The sequence below is a fragment of the Grus americana genome, chromosome 8 (assembly GCF_028858705.1).
Source record: "Grus americana isolate bGruAme1 chromosome 8, bGruAme1.mat, whole genome shotgun sequence".
Classification (NCBI taxonomy): domain Eukaryota; kingdom Metazoa; phylum Chordata; class Aves; order Gruiformes; family Gruidae; genus Grus; species Grus americana.
The window spans coordinates 16,391,101-16,407,563 of NC_072859.1; the positions used below are offsets into that span (position 1 = coordinate 16,391,101).

The window sequence follows — 16,463 nt, forward strand, 5'->3', positions numbered from 1 at the left end:
GACGTGGTTTGCTCTTGCAGTTTTAATAAGGATTTGTGGGGTAATGTTGTGTAAAGGTAATACAGCTGGATCTTTAATAATAATGACTAGAACCAACTCTCCATGTTAACTGACCTTTAAAGATTATTGTCCCTTTCAGTTTACCAAAAAGACATTTACTTCATGAAAGATTTATTCAACTCTGTTTAAAGATCCAATAGGCTAAAATATGCTAAACTGACATTTAGAATTATCTCATAACACTTTTTTTATGATAACTCGTATTATTTCCATGTGATTTGAATGTGAGGGTTTTATTTTTTTAAATATATTTTGAAACCATTTCAAATAATAGGCAGATATTGCCTGGACATTCAGGTTATCTGTAATGATATTAGGGCCTTTCTCAACAGCTGAGTAATTACTTCCTTATTACGCTCAAGGCAAGTTGAAATCACATGCCCTGCTCAAGATTTAAACCTGCGTCGCGCAGGCAAAGGAAGCATTCAAACTGACATTTTACATACCTAACTGCATTTTTTATAATAAGAAGAGCATCTGTGGTATACAGCCTTGATAATCTGTGAAATGAAGACAACTGGGAGCACCAGGAAAAAAAATTTAAAAAATCCATTGTGTGAAGGGGAAAAGGCAGTGGGACTCGAGTAAAGGTAGAGGTATTGATTCTGCCTCTGTTGCAGTCATCTCCCAGGGCCCGTTTTAGATGTGGCCATGCACGAGCAGGCCACCGCTTAGGGCAGCGGGTTGAGGCGGGCAGCGATGTGTGTTAGCGTGCCAGAGCCCCGGCGGCTGCCCCGAGGGCTGGGTGCACGGCATCGCACCCTGACACCCCACTTCCCTCCCCACCGCAGCCACATCACCCGTCCTCCCGTCCGGCCCTTTGCAGAGCCACGCTCCCGATTTTCCTGCACTGCTGAGACAGCTCCTCCGGGTCCTCCCTCCCTTGCCAAGCAGTCCAAGCCCACCTCCAGATGTGTTGAGCATCACAAACCATGCTTGATGAAACAAGAAACAAAGACTTCTTCTTGCCTCTGTCCTCCATACAAGGGAGGAGAGAGGTTCAAGCTCTGATGCCCTTAAACTGGGCAGAAAGCAGGAGGGGTCACCCAGCAACAGTGAAGGCACAAGCCATCCTTCATTTTTTAAATTCTACATTTTCTTACTCTGCAACATCACTTTCCACCCCGGGGGGGCTGCCTGCCCCCGGCTAATGCACATTATAGCCCAGCTACCTCGGCATCTGGTGGGAGAAGGGTCCTTTCCTCCGGGCATCCTTCAGCTCCAAGAGGAGGGAAAATCAGCGCAGATTGCCGACATGCCAAGAACGTGGATAAGTGACGACACGGTAAAGTAATGCACAACAATAAATGCCACCCAGTAATCCGCTTCGGCACTCCTGGTTATAGTCTTTCATAATGAAAGAGAAAGGAATGGTCATTTACGTGACAAAACACTGTTAAATGATTAAAAGAAACACACACACAATCAGCAAAGAACTGAAATGGAAGCTACAAAGAAAACCAACCTCTTGTGAGAGTTTTAGTATTCTGTGATTTCAGCAAAACCTAAAGAAGGAAAGATAGAAGGGACGAATTAAGTAATAAGAGGAAGGCAGCTAATTTCATAAATATAATCTGTAATATTTTCTAAAAGCAAATGCTAGTTACAATGCGCTCACAGGATGTGTTTTGGTTCAGGTCAGCTCTTATTTCATCCACAATATTTTTAATGTTAGCAATCTAAAGCAGACATCTAATTTTTAATTGGATATTACAGTTCATTTCAATTGAGCTAGCAGCAAAGTATATGCAAAATCTAAACAGAAGACTTCAATAAAATGCTTGAGATAATCACAGCATATCTAGCTGGTGTATAGCTGTACTGTGGAAACACACACTATTTATCAGTTTTGCATCTTCCAATGAATTAAAAAAAAAAAGTATTGTCTCTTTTCTGATTTCAACATTTGTTTAGTGAGTTCTGGTAAATTCTAGGTCAGATATGATACACACAACAACAGAAATGACTAATTATGTTAGAAATCCACAGCAATAAGAAAACCATGCAGTAAATACATTATATCCAGGCAACAGCAGAAGGTAAGTTTGTATTTCATTTGCTGTGGGCTGTGTAAGTTGGTAAATGTTTTCTGACAAGTGTCCTTCAAATTCCAAAAATAATGCATCTATTTTATAGCATTATCTCATTTTCTATTGCATTTGTTTATATCTCTGCTGTGAAACCATATTGTTATTAAGGGTATCGTTATAATAGAAAATTGCATTAGCTTTTAAACCCCTGTTCTATTTTATGTGTATATAAATAGGAACATTAAGATCATGCGAGATTCTCATTTGTCCTTGCTATACTCTTGACACTTCTGTAAACTCAAGCAGAGCACCAAGCTCTTACCAGGGCTTAAAATATTGCCCCTTTGATTAGCTACACAGACATCTTTTTTGCTTTTAGCATGCAAAATCTTGCCCTGCTGGTTATGTACTCAAAAAAGTGCAAACACTGTGTTTATTTTTACCTTTGACCACCGAGATGGGTCTATGCACATCTATGTTTGTACAGTACGGCGATAGCAAATCGTCCAACATCCACCAGAAGACTGGTTTTTGAAGATATTTAGGTGGCTAACAGCAGCAAGGTGGCTAATCCCAGGTGCCCAAGAATACTGAGGGAGCTGGTGGAAGTGCTCACCAAGCCACTTTCCATCATTTATCAGCAGTCCTGGAGGTCCCAGTTGACCAGAGGTTAGCAAATGTGTCAGCCCACATACAAAGAAGTGCTGGAAGGAGGATCTGGGGAACTACAGGCCTGTCAGTTTGACCTCGGTGCTGGGGAAGGTTATGGAGCAGATCATCTTGAGTGTCATCACACAGCATGTACAGGACAACCAGGTGATCAGGCCCAGTCAGCATGGGTTCATGAAAAGCAGGTCCTGCTTGACCAACCTGATGTCCTTCTATCACAAGGTGACCCGCTTAGTGGATGAAGGAAAGACTGTGGATTTTGTCTACCTGGACTTCAGTAAAGCCTTTGGCACTGTTTCCCACAGCATTCTCCTGGAGAAACTGGCTGCTAACAGCTTGGATGGGCATATGCTTCGCTGGGTAAAAAAAACTGGCTGGATGGCCGGGCCCAAGGAGTTGTGGTGACTGGAGTTACATCCAGCTGGCGGCCAGTCACAAGTGGTGTTCCCCAGGGCTCAGTACTGGGGCCAGTTCTCTTTAGTATCTTTATCAATGGTCTGGATGAGGGGATCAAGTGCACCCTCAGTAAGTTTGCAGATGACACCAAGTTGTGCAGAAGTGTTGATCTCCTTGAGGGTAGGAAGGCTCTACAGAGGGATCTGGACAGGCTGGATCAATGGGCTGAGGCCAATTGTATGAGGTTCAACAAGGCCAAGTGCCAGGTCCTGCACTTGGGTCACAACAACCCCAGGCAATGCTACAGGCTTGGGGAAGAGTGGCTGGAAAGCTGCCCAGTGGAAAAGGACCTGAGGGTGTTGGTCGACAGCTGGCTCAGTATGAGCCAGCAGTGTGCTCAGGTGGCCAAGAAGGCCAACAGCATCCTGGCTTGCGTCAGAGACAGTGTGGCCAGCAGAACTGGGGAAGTGATCATTCCCCTGTACTCAGCTCTGGTGAGGTCGCACCTTGAGTACTGTGTTCAGTTTTGGGCCCCTCACTACAAGAAAGACATTGAGATGCTGGAGCATGTCCAGAGAAGGGCAACAAAGCTGGTGAAGGGTCTTGAGATCAAGTCTTATGAGGAGCGGCTGAGGGAACTGGGGTTGTTTAGCCTGGAGAAAAGGAGGCTGAGGGGAGACCTTCTTGCTCTCTACAACTACCTGAAAGGAGGTTGTAGTGAGGTGGGGGTTGGTCTCTTGTCCCAAGTAACAAGCAATAGGACAAGAGGAAATGGACTTCAGTTGTGCCAGGGGAGGTTATTATAGGGTATTAGGAAAAAATTCTTCACCGAAAGGGTTATCAAGCACTGGAACAGACTGCCCAGAGAAGTGGTTGAGTCACCATCCCTGGAGGTATTTAAAAGATGCGTAGATGCGGCATTTACGGACTTGGTTTAGTGGTGGACTTGGCAGTGCTAGGTTAACGGTTGGACTTGATGATCTTAAAGGTCTTTTCCAACCTAAACGATTCTATGATTCTATTCTGTCACTCTCAGGCAGGTTCATGAAGGGATGCATGACACCCAAGGCTCTCCTAGGGTGCAGGTTGTGCAATTATTTCTGAAAGTGCAATGCAGAAACGCACTGTGGGCACCGAAGTGCCTTGCCAGGAACAGGAGGAGCCTAGATTTCCACCTGTAAAGACATCCCAGCCCACAGCCCTCTAAGCAAGAGCTCAGGAGCAGCCAGCCAGGTTGAGGATGGGTGCACAGATCAAGCCAGAAGTGGGCAAAGGAGGCCAGACATGGTGCAGTAAGGGGCACTGCTGCGTTAGTGTCTGCATGCCTGAAAAAGGACCATGATGCCCTGTGTCCTGGCAGCAGAGTGTCGTGTCCTCTGACCACATGCGTGCAACACTGTCATGCTCTGACTACACCCTGAAACTGAGATAGGATGCTTATTTGTTAGGCATAAAAAAAAGTTTCAAAAATTCAAGGCTTTGCATTAATGACAGTAATTAACGTTGTGACTGCTGAGAAATCAAACAAGTTTGAGTGATTTCATGTCACCCGATGACCAATTGAAAGCTGTGAATTTTGAGAGCAATTCTTTTTCTTTTTTTTCCCCCTGGATAAGGTGAAATTTAATTTCAGTGTCTTGAAACATTTTACAGAGTGCAGTTGTGTCTCCTTCTCACTCCCATACCACCCAGTGGTTCAGGGAACGCAAGGGCATGTGATTACAGGGCAGTTCCCAGTCGGATACACCATGTAATCACGGCTGATGTATAGTGCTACACTCTGAGAAAACCCAGAAGAGTCTGGTCTAAAAAGTTCTCTGAATCAGGGTAATTACAATATTAATCACAATCCATTGAACTAAAGTGGAATTAAATACAAATTTTCTGTTTATGTAGTAAGCACTGAATGACAGTAAGTTAGCAACAGCCATTTTGGTCCGGTTTAACTGCCTAACATCTGGAGAACATTATTACAGAGTCATCAGCCATTTGGCCGGTGCCCAATATGGCAACAGTTTTACCCTCTTTTCTCTAAACATCAGCACAGCCTCGCCGAAACATGCGTATTTCTCTTTTCTCTTCTTGAAACGTTCTCTTAAGTACTTTCAATATTGTGGAATTTTGATGGGATAAGCCACTTGTTTCTGTTTAGAAAGCAAACAAAATTGGATCAAAATGAGAGGCCAATTTTAAACATTTAATTTAAGCAAAGATAGTGCTGCTTATGAGAGTCCATGGTAAAGGCAGTTGTTCCAGCTATTTAAACAATATAATTACATAGCATTTCACAGTGTAGAAGAGACAGATTACTAGAAAGTCTGAAACTGTGCCCTAGTTCCTATATAAATATGTACACATAACCTATCACTGGTTACTACCAAATTTATATGAAGTATAATTTGGTCTTTATTACAGTTGCTGTGCTTGAAAAGAACCTCTTTACTTATGAAGAATCCCTTTTTTCTTTTTTCTTTTTTTTTTTTTTTCCTATAGTAATGAAAAAACACAGTTGTCAGCATAATATCCTGACATTCAGGATGCCAGCCTGTCTCTACTGGAGTCAGATGTGAAAATAAATAGATATTAAACTGTCAGTCAATGAAATTACAAAGTCAAGAGCAGCTCTAGCTGCGATCCTGTGTGTTCTGTTTGATGGACACAGGTGTTTAAGTGTTATGAAATCCAGCAGAGGCTCGGAGTGAATAATGCACCTTCCAGCAGCCCTGCCTTAGCCAAAAGAGCTGCAATGAGCTCCCCTCTCACCCTGAGGCCCCCGAGCAATCGATGTGCCCTAAGAAAGGGGCCAGAAAGGCCTTGCAGGTTTATCGGAGCTAAAACCCGAGAAGTCTTAAAGCCTGCGTTATGGCACATGTCGAGGAATCGAAGCTACACTCCTCTGAAACCCTGAAGGTTAGTCCCACTGGCTTTGCATACAAATCTAAGGCAGATGCCCAAAATCCACATCATTTATTTATTATTCATAAGGCACTTAAAGTCAATCATCTGTCACTAATAAACATTAACACTATTAAAAATTAATGATCATCCTACAGCATGCTGAGACAGATTCTTCCTTCTGTTTGATGAGTATTGGAGCAAAGTACATTGCTTTCATTTACTGACTCTTAAAGTGTTTATGCTTTGTATAATGCTGCTACTTCAGCTCCTCCTCCAAACACCAGTGACCCCCTTCTCTTGGGATGCCAAGAAATGATCAGTCTCGTGAGAGGAGCTTGAAAGGATGGGTTTAGATACAAATATGTATCTGCAGAGAAGAAAAATAAATCACAGATTGAAGGTTATCACACGGCACAAGCCTTTGTGATTACAGGGCTTTTTATCTCCCTTTCCACTCTCTGCTAAATAGTGTGACGTCTGCGACAAGGGGACGCGTGTCCCTGTGCTCTCCGCTGGTACAGGAGGGTCCTGGCTCAGGTACCGTACCACAAGTGGACAATGAGGCTGGAAATAAAAGCTCTGACAAGACTACCTGAGAGGCTCACAAGCTGGAACAAGAAAAGGCTTCCTGAAGAGCAACTCAAAAAGGGAACTTCACCAAAGGTCCGCACAGTGTCGCAGGGCACTTTCTTCTCTTAGTGGGTGGGAGGCAAAGCCCACTGCTAGAGATGAAGAAACAGCTTGCACCTTAACCCTCAAAAGGACATTCCCTCTAAAAGTAAAAATGATCCTAGACCCTTCATCTTTTGTGTTCACATTTTCAAATACAAATCTTGGGGAATACATTTTCCCCTTACCTTTATCACATTTCTGTATTGCAAAAGCAGAACTCGTAATTCAGCACAGTTTCCTAACATGCACGCATCATGTTTTGCCCTGCTCTTCATTTTAGCAATTACTTAACTGTGGGAGCGCTGCAAGTATATTAGAAATAATCGCTTGATACACAGTTGATTTTGTTAAAATGCAGATAAATAAATCTAGCTAAACCTGCATTAAAGACCAGTCTGGTAGTAGAAGAAAAGAGCCAATATGATTGTGTACATCAAATCAAACTAACCTCAAATTTCTTTGAGTTATTTCAAACCTCTAAAAACAAGCTAAACTTAAGGTCTCAGAACTAATGACATAATGGGAAAGCTTGCCAAGATGGGAGACAAATTAATCTTCCTCTTGCAATTTACACTATAATATTTCAGTGCCAAACCATTTTTCATAGAAAAACAGTGACTGTTAAGAAATAGAAAGATCTGTAAGTAGAACTAAGTGACTGCAATCACCGTTTTCTTTCCTTACCCATGTTTCACATGAAATAACTAACAAGGATTTGCAAAGACCAGCTATCACAGCTAGAAATGTACCGACCGACTGGGAAAACATGATGCCGCAGGACCACGCTCACTCTACTGAGGACTGGGAAGCGTTGGTATTACATAGATACTACCTTTGTACCAGCTGCTGCCATTACAAATGAAACTTGTTGCCATTAGACAAATGCTGTCATCCAAAACTAATTCTGCCTTTCAGAGTACAGAAAGCCAAGAAGTAGTGAGTACTCCCTGCAATGTTCTCGGCAACACCTGAAGAAAATTTTTTCAGATACTGCAGAGCATCAGGGAGCAGTTCAGTGCCTGGCTCACCATTTTCACATTTGCACAACTCCCACCTTCTGCAGAGCCACACAACAGTGGGCAGCTCCATGAGTCGTGACTGAGGAACTGAGACTTGGTCCTGCAGTTACACACACACCCACACACCAATAAGACCCACAGAACCTGTAATTAAACAGTCTTGAACAGAATTAAGGTACACAACCTTCTAAACCTCAGGCTGAAGACTGTTCTGAACAATACTTTTAGTCATACCACCTTGTCCTGATGCCCGTTCTCCAGTGCCAATAGACTTCTTCCTAATTTGTCTCATTTTTAGCTTAGAATTCATGCGCTGTCAAGCCAGGTTACCCTTATGAGTGGGAATTAGAGTCAAGAAAAAGATATATTAAACCATCCTTATTCAAACATAAAAATGCAATGAAAATGCTAACCAGCTTTCCCTAAGGTGAAGGTGTTTATTGCTAAGTTTTTGCAGCACAATTACATTCAAACAGACAAATGCTAGCTTAAAATAAAGCATTTATTTTCCTGAATCTACCTAGGAGAAATGGAAAAACACCTTGAAAGTAAGCTGCCTCATATCAAATACTTAGCCTAAAAGCTTTTCTATTAAAAACATTAGATTTTTAAGAATAATCTTGAGAAAGCCAGGCAGCTAAAATGCAGTGCCTTATTTTCCCTTCTTAAATATGAATAACTCGGCACTGACTTTATGCAGTGGGTAAGTTTGGATTTTATATTCACTTCAAAAGCAAAACTTGATGCTTTTTTTTACATTATGCTGCGCAAGCCCCGTTCCCATAGATGTATTGCAGTTAGCACAATGCAGACACACTGCGGCTGGGTGTACACGGCGCAGGTCACGCTCCTGACTGCTCCCCGGAGCAGCTCCCCAGGCCAAAGGGGCTGGGAACTGCAGGACCCGGCGAGCGCTTCAGGTGAAGCTGCACTCCGTTTGAGATGGGGCAGTGGTAGGCATGGCACGGGCTCCGGCCATACCGTCAGCAGAGGTGCTGGGACAAGGTGAGGTGTCCATGGGACACCAAGCCTGAAAGGCTGCCCACAGGCACAGCCCCTTCATTTCCCTGCCTGCCCTCACTGCAGGGCTTCAGCCCCCCAAAAGGGGCTCTCTCGGCCGTTCCCCTCCCTTCCCTTCTTAGGGGAGTTGCTCAGGTGTCGCCTTCTTCCCACCTGAAAAGACACAGACCCCTTTGTCTCCCCAAAGGCAATGTGGTATTACTCCCAAGGCCCATCTGGAAGCCGTACAGATTATATATAGCCAGGGACCTCATGCGGGCTTCTGGCACAAATGACTCGGTGAAAAACCTACATCATAACAGCAGGAGGTGATGCGGCCCATACCGGGCCACAAGAAGCAGCGACTCTGCGGCACCAGTATTTATAAACACAACTGAGGGCTGCTATCTGTCTCTCTCATACGATTGCTGGACCACAGACTATGGGCCATCTGCCCGCAGTCTATTATCACAATCTGTGAACAACTATAGACAAGATATTTCATCTTAGAAATGGCAAAGTTAACAAAAAAAACACTGAAAAAAGCCAGCAAATAATCGAAAAGCGAGCAACAAAACCGCGGTCAGCCATTGCACGGAGCTCTGTTTGCCAGCCCTTGAACCCAGCAGCGCTTCGTTCCCAAACCCACCACATCAGCCGCCCCAGAGCAGAGACGATTGCTGCTGCTGCCGAGGCCACAGCAGGTGCCAGCTTCAGCCCTTCTTCTGCAAACGCGCGCTCCTGACCACACTTGCCACGATCTGAGAGCACCATTACCCTGCCTTTGCAGCCAGCTCGCCGCGTGCAGGAGGCGTGAGGGCAGTTACAGTCAACACGGTACTGCCTCAGAGGGAAATATCCCAAAGCTCTTTCACAGCTGGCAGTGGAGCTTGCACCAGAACTGCCAGCCCTTCCTCAGGCTGCCCTACCTCTGCCTGCTCCATCACGATCCTTCACCCCCTGTGCCATGCTGGAGCTGCTGCTGGCAGAGGGCCCTCTGCACCCCGACCAGCTGCACCCCGCGGGCATCACACAGGGCTGCGGCGGGACAGAGCGCGCTCCAGAGGCACAGCACAGACGATGCACTGGGCCTCGGCTAGAAAGGCAGGGGGAGAGGACAAAAACTTACCGCTCCTGGCCTTTGATCTGTGATGCTGCTGCAGACAAAGCTGGGGAGATGGTAGCTGCTTCTGGGGTGGCTGGCTTGCTGTCGCTGAGCGGAGGGTGGTAACGTGTGGTCAGCAGATGAGGTTTGTCAATGCTGCCTGTACCATACCTGCAGACCACAGATGCAGTGAGGGACCATCACTCTCAGATGAGCCTGCTGAACCCCTAACCAAAAAATCCCTTTTGGGGCAAGGCTGTTACCAAGAGGCTGGGGAAAGGCTAGGTCTTGAGATTTTACCCTCTCCTCATCCTTGCCTCTGTTACACGGCCATCATCTTGGAGGTGAGCCTCTCTACCCACAGCCCACCCTTTGACTCAGGGCAGCTCAGATCCAGACCAAGCAGGCTCTGCTCCTCGGTACCCTGGGATGTCCCCTTTGGTCATCCAATGGCTGACTGCAGGAGAAGGCTGCCTGGAAACGTCATGCTCCCTTCCACTCCCTAATGCTCAGGGTGGGAACAGGCAGTCCTGTGTACCGAATGGCCCAAGGAGAGCAGGAGGCAACCGACTGATGCCCAGCGCTGACTACTGCAAGGGTGAGATGTGAGGCTGCTGCTTCTGCTGCGGGATAATCCCAGTTCAACTGGTACGGTGGTCCTGGCCAGGGCTGGAGACCTGTGTGCCCTGGCTGGGAGGTGAGCCTGGAAAGCACTGACACCGTTGGAGTCCTGCTTTCCCCAGGTTTCTGTGTCATGCTCCAGGTGGGAAGCTCCGAGGATGCCCCAGCAGACACTGCTGGGCAGGACAGGGTAGCTGTACAGCTGCGGGGAGGCAGCGTGGGACAGCGCTGCCAGGCTGAGCCAGCACAATCCAGCAGAGAATGCTTAAAGAGTGACAAAAACAATGCACGTGCAAAAACCCTGCATCAGTCTTCAGCATAGTCCAAGTAATTAGTGGTTTCTTACAACAGGGAAACAGTACAGAAAGTAAAAATCCAACTGCCTTAAAACAACAGATACTCTCAATTCATTTCTAATTTATGCATTCTTGTCATACGAAAGCCACTTGCTTAAGCTGCTTTTCTATCTATTTGCAGTCTGTTCAGACACACAATGCTCAGTAGGGGTCTGTCTCCATGATTCATTGGCTCAGATTTCCTGTAGAGTTTACATGATGTCTACTAAGCCCCATACAGTTTTGTATCCATTATAACCAGGGACAAGCAAGCAGGGCTCAGGAGGCTGAGCATCCATCTAAGAATAGCTTCCTGTCTTCCAGCTCTCTTCACAACAAATGAACAATGGTTACATTTTACCGGCTAGCACTGCATGGTGAGGGGAAATTATAGGAACTTGTCTGAGTTAAATAAGGGAAGAAGCATTTAGAGTGAAGCTCCTTAAATGAGCAGGTCAATAACTAGTTTACTGAGACCAAGGCACATAGCTAATGAGAGAATAAAGAATTATTCTTGTCAAGAGAGAAAAAGATGCTGCCCTGGTTTTGTGCTAAATAATTACATTCATTATGTTTAGGACAGCCCTGCAAGTGGTCTTTTGCACTAGTAAATTCATTAGCAAAGCTAATAGGCAAACTACTATTGGGGCAAATTTAAACGATTGCAATAGGATGGATGGCAAAGATGGGGAAAGGTAGTATGAGAGCTAAGAGCCAAAGTCAGCTTTAAGTATAATTGAATTTATCTTCTCATCAACTTTAAGGCCTCCTCCTGGGCTTGAAACAAGGAGAGGAAAAGCCATTGAAACGAAAGGATATTCACATGATTGGATTTGTTGCTAGCTTTTCCAGCTTACCAAGCTGTCTAAACTGACCTCTTGACACATGACAACAATTATAAATCCAACAAAAATTAAAACGTTAACTAAATTGGCTCAATGTTTCCAAATGACAAAGGATCTCAAATGCGTCAGGAAGCCATCTCCCCAGCAGAAACACTGAAAAAGTAACCAGGCTTTGAATTTACCCAGAAGTTCGCGAGACTCAGCTGGGCAGCAGGAAGGCAGGCTGCAACGTCTCTAGGCGAGAGCCACGGTCGCGCAGGGGCTGCGGAGGACAGCCGGCAGGATCACCTCCCACGGCTCAGGAGAGCCACATGGCCCTCTGCTAGGCACCGCAGAGCGGCGGCAGTCCTCCCTGAAGGGCAGCGCTGGTGGTGGTGGTGGTCCCTGCCTGCTCAGGCTGCAGTCCTCCCGTCAGCACACGCCTTAGGTTCAACACTCACGGGGCCATCAGCCCTCTCTGGAACTCTTGATTCAGGCCGGCTACATATTTATGCAGACACCACCGGCATTAGGGATGCTTAACTAAGGTTTTCTTTACAGATACATTTTTAAATAAAGAGGTTACAGTCTGATAAAATCACTGGAGGAGCTGTGGGCATAAGTACCTCTTCTTTAATCATGCCCTGCCTAGACCGTAATCACAGACGCTTCATAGATACAAACGCAGCACATTGAGGTGAGCCTAGAAAATGATTGAAATCAATTTAGCAAGTCTGTGGAGCACAGCAGCAACACGTGTAGGACAGAGCAGACCGCCGACGGCGCTTAGGGCAGTGTCTGGCACTGACTACCATCTCCAGGCAGGGCTACGCAGCCCCCCACCCCGCAGGGCTGCCTTCACTGACTGTCTGACTTACAGTGGAACGGAGACAATTCCTGCTGTTGGGCTCAGTACAGGACGTAGCTTTGGCTGAAAAAGCAGGAGGAATTTTTTTTTTTTTTAAATGTTGAAACAATTTTAGCATTTTAAAAGTGAGATTCCAAAGTGGCTTGTTTTGTTGGGGTTTTTTTTCCCTAAAAAAAACTTTACCACTATGAAATGAAAATGTTTTATGATTAAAAAAATACTTACTAAAAAAGAGGGAAAAAATCATCAAATATTTAAGCATTTTGCTTTGGATGTAGCATAAAAATACCTTTTTGTTAACTTTGTAAAAAACTTATTGAACTGTCTGATTCAGGTTCAACTGGGTTGGGTTCAGTTTCGCCACTAAACCAAAAAGCTGTTACACATCATATCTGTGTCCAGCTCTTTTAAATGGATGCTCAGAGTATTAGCTAAAGGCATCCAAAAAGTAGCTTTTCAGTAATTGAATTTGGGAAAGAGAAAAGAAGTAACTGCAATGAAGCCCATATCTGAAAGAAAGAGAGGAAAAAAAAAAGGGGGGGGGGGAATCTTCTTTGCCAAGTGGAAATGGGAATAAATGTTCTTGGCTACTGCTGCAGCCTGAAAAGCCAGAAGGAGCCTGAGGCTCCCCAGTAAACCTAGTTTAGAAACCTCCTCAGCTGATCTCTTATTTCTTCTGGGTAGTTGCCTTATCCAGTCAAGCTAGAAATTCAGGATCTAACACTCAGTGAGAAATTGGAAAGACAGACGTATTGTACGTCTGAAGGAAGAGAAAGAAATTAAGAGAGAATTAATTGTCTTCACCTAAACTAAACACTGGGGAAACACTTGCCACTTCTGTCATTTCAGCTGGAGCTGATCCCTTCTCTCCGGCTATCGCTGACCCCCCCCCGCCCCGACAGCAGGTTCAGACGCCACGGGCTGCGACACGAAGGGCTGCTGGAATCCCAGAGAGTCACAACACCTCTGTCCACTGCCAGAAGAAAACCAACGATCATCATCCTTCTCCTGACCACCTTCTTTCATGTGTCTGCAGCCTTCAAAACCAGACTGAAAAGGTGCAAAAAAAATCTGAGGTCTCTAGATAGTGACAAAGCTTCCTTCTTAATGAACTTTTAACTAATCATTTCCACAGGGAAGACAAAAACTGGAAGATAACTGCTAAGACTGTGGGAAGGGTGTCAAGTGGTGTTTTACTGAGGATGGGCCTAACAAGCACAGGGTGGGGTGAAGCTGGCACCTTGTTCTTTCAAAAGTCAAGAGCAGACCTCGCCATTATTGCTAGACTTTTTCCAGCTATAAAGTAATACAAAAACATTGTGCAATCTTTATATTTAGAGAGTCTAAAAGTTCAATTTTATGGCTGTTCAAGAGTGGTTATAGCCAGAAAAGTGACTATAAAAATGTCACCTTGTTCCTGCACTTACCTGCTTCCTCAAGCATCTGCTCTCTTGTCCATATATGTCCATTTACTCATTAATGTTAATGGGAACCAAGTAGGCCAATCAGAAAAGATTGGCTATACCTTAAGCTATACCTATTTTGCCCGCTAACAAAGCAAACTTTTTGTCACAATAAGCAAGGGAAAGCCAGCGCAGGTGTGCCACGGTAATATGCATTATACTTGGCCTCATGCTGTGTCACCACCGGTGAAGCTTTATTCTCATTCCAGAGCTTGTACACTTGCTGAAGGCTAGTGATGAAGTACAGTGCAGGTCATAAACAACTGAGCTTCATTTTATGCAACTAGACAGAGCAGCAGACACTTAGAAAAAAAATTATACTAGCTTGTAAGTGGAACAATTTAATATGGAAGTAACTGATGGCAAATAAACATAGAATGCCAAGGCAACTTCTCTGTCACTAGCTGTACTCTGTTCCTTCCATTTCTTTAAAAATCAAAGCTAGTGAACTAGAATTTATTCAATCTTACCAAAGAAATTGATTTAGAATGTGAAATACACACTTAAGAAGGGAGAACATTGCGCTCCTTCCCGACAAAAACCTTTTCTACAGAGAGTGCACTGGGAAGGCCTAAATACATGCAGCTATGGCTATCTTCCACCCACGTAGCTGGAAACACTCTACACTGCTGTCCTTTAACAAAATCATTTGTGTGGTAAAACCTCGAAACAGCAGAGCCTAAGTGATACGAATGGCAAAACATCTCCTTGTCTCGTTTCTTTAGCTACCTTCCAAGCGCACAGGGTTGTTTCTCCAAACGTGATGCTTTCACATGTGCTCTGACCAACCATCTCTTTTTTAAATGATATGGTCTTGTTATATACTGCAGCTAGCGGTGCTTGAACCTCGTCTCTTCTAGGAACTAAGACGTTATTTTCTGACTTCCTGCAGCAAAAAAGATTCATTGCTTATGGAGTCCCATTGACAGGTGAATGCAGTCTCAGTGCTGCATCATCAGCAGATTTGAGTCTTTTATCAATAGGTTTAGCCATAGAAATCTATGCGTAGTTCTGAGAAACACTGGCTCCAAACAAAATCATGTTGGAACTGAAGAAACTTGTGAAACGACACATTTATACTTTAAGTCTGATTTCAGGACAGGGGAACAGCAGTGGAGCAGAGTTCCAGGGAAGCTGTATCATCTCCATCCATGGAGGTTCACAACAGCAGACTGAACGAAACTGAACAATCTGGTCTGGCCTCCTTCAGCAGGAGGTTGGACCTAAGCCCTCCTGCAGTCCCTTCCCAACCAAGCTGGGATTGCGCGACACGAGGTCTCATGCAAAATTGTACCGTCATCTTCAGTCAGCCACAAGTCTGAGAAGAGGTTCTTACCCTGCCCCTTCCCCGAGCACATGGTATTTTGGTACGCCCACAGACCTCTTGCTAATCCCTTCCTACACATTGTTCTGCCCTATCAGACAAAACCTCACGTATTCCTATCTTGCTTTTCATAGTCCTCCTTTTCTAGGAGCTTGTAGGCTTTTCAGTGGTGCAAACCGACAGGCCATAGCGAGCCTCGTTGGTCTTTCTCAGTAGTTTGTCAGAACAGAGTGCTCTGAAGGGAACAGCAACAGACACCTCTGATCTTCGTTTCCAACTGTTCAGATTACTGTTCTGCGTTCACTGCTATTTATACTCTCTAGCTTCTCGATACCTATGTCTGAGTGAACTTGTCCAAAACCTCTCCCTGGTTTACAAGTGTGGATTTAGTTTTCATGTTCACTGGCTGCTAATGAGGCATCTTCCTGCCTTAATCCTGCATAAAATTAGGTACCTACTGTAAAACACTCCTCTCTACTGCTTTTCATTGATTGCACAGGGAATTAGGATCTGGCAACTATCAATAACAGCCATGAAGAGATGTTCACTGCTCACTTGATCTTATAAAGTGAACTTAGTTATAGCAAGTGGTCAAAAGATAGCCCAGCATGAGAAAGAAATCCTTCTCAGTCAAATTGTACCAGTAAGGAGCCCTGAGATCAGCATGGAGCTGGACTTCAGCTTCAGACAGATCTGAGCAAAGTGCCAGGTAGCACCAGTGCCCATGTACACCACGACACTGCTGCCACTCGCCATCCCCTATGTTCAGTTTTTGAACGCACCTTGTGAAAGTACAGTGAGCATAGAAATTCGCACTGGTTTATGGCGTATACGTTACAGTGCCTCCAGCTTAAGCTTTGCCATGTAGCCAATGCAAAATAAACTGAGCAGCTGCCCCCAGACATGTCTCAGTTGACTTGATTCATCTGCTTTGGAAAGGGAGGAGGCAGAACTAAGGCACTCACACATTTTCCCATGTGCAGGGCCAGGCTATGGGCTCAGAAGAGGTGCAGGACCTAGGGAAGGAGCTCTCGCTCCTTATCCTGCCATGCATGTGAAAAGACCAAACTACAGCTCAGCCTTCCACTATTGCAGGTCTGTGGGAAGAGGGAAACACAGCAAATGAAATTTGACATAACAGTCCTAAATTGGTGATGGAAAAGCTGGCTAGCACATCCAT

The 16,463-nt window shown here is 44.9% G+C and overlaps 1 long non-coding RNA gene across 3 annotated transcripts in view; it reads right to left on the minus strand.

Moving 5' to 3' along the window:
* Positions 1–16,463, minus strand: part of LOC129209341 (uncharacterized) — a 69,478-nt gene that overhangs the window by 28,019 nt on the left and 24,996 nt on the right. For all 3 annotated transcript variants that reach the window (XR_008578047.1, XR_008578046.1, XR_008578048.1), the window contains exon 5: positions 9,873–10,019. This is a non-coding gene — a long non-coding RNA (uncharacterized LOC129209341). The remainder of the gene's footprint in view (positions 1–9,872; positions 10,020–16,463) is intronic.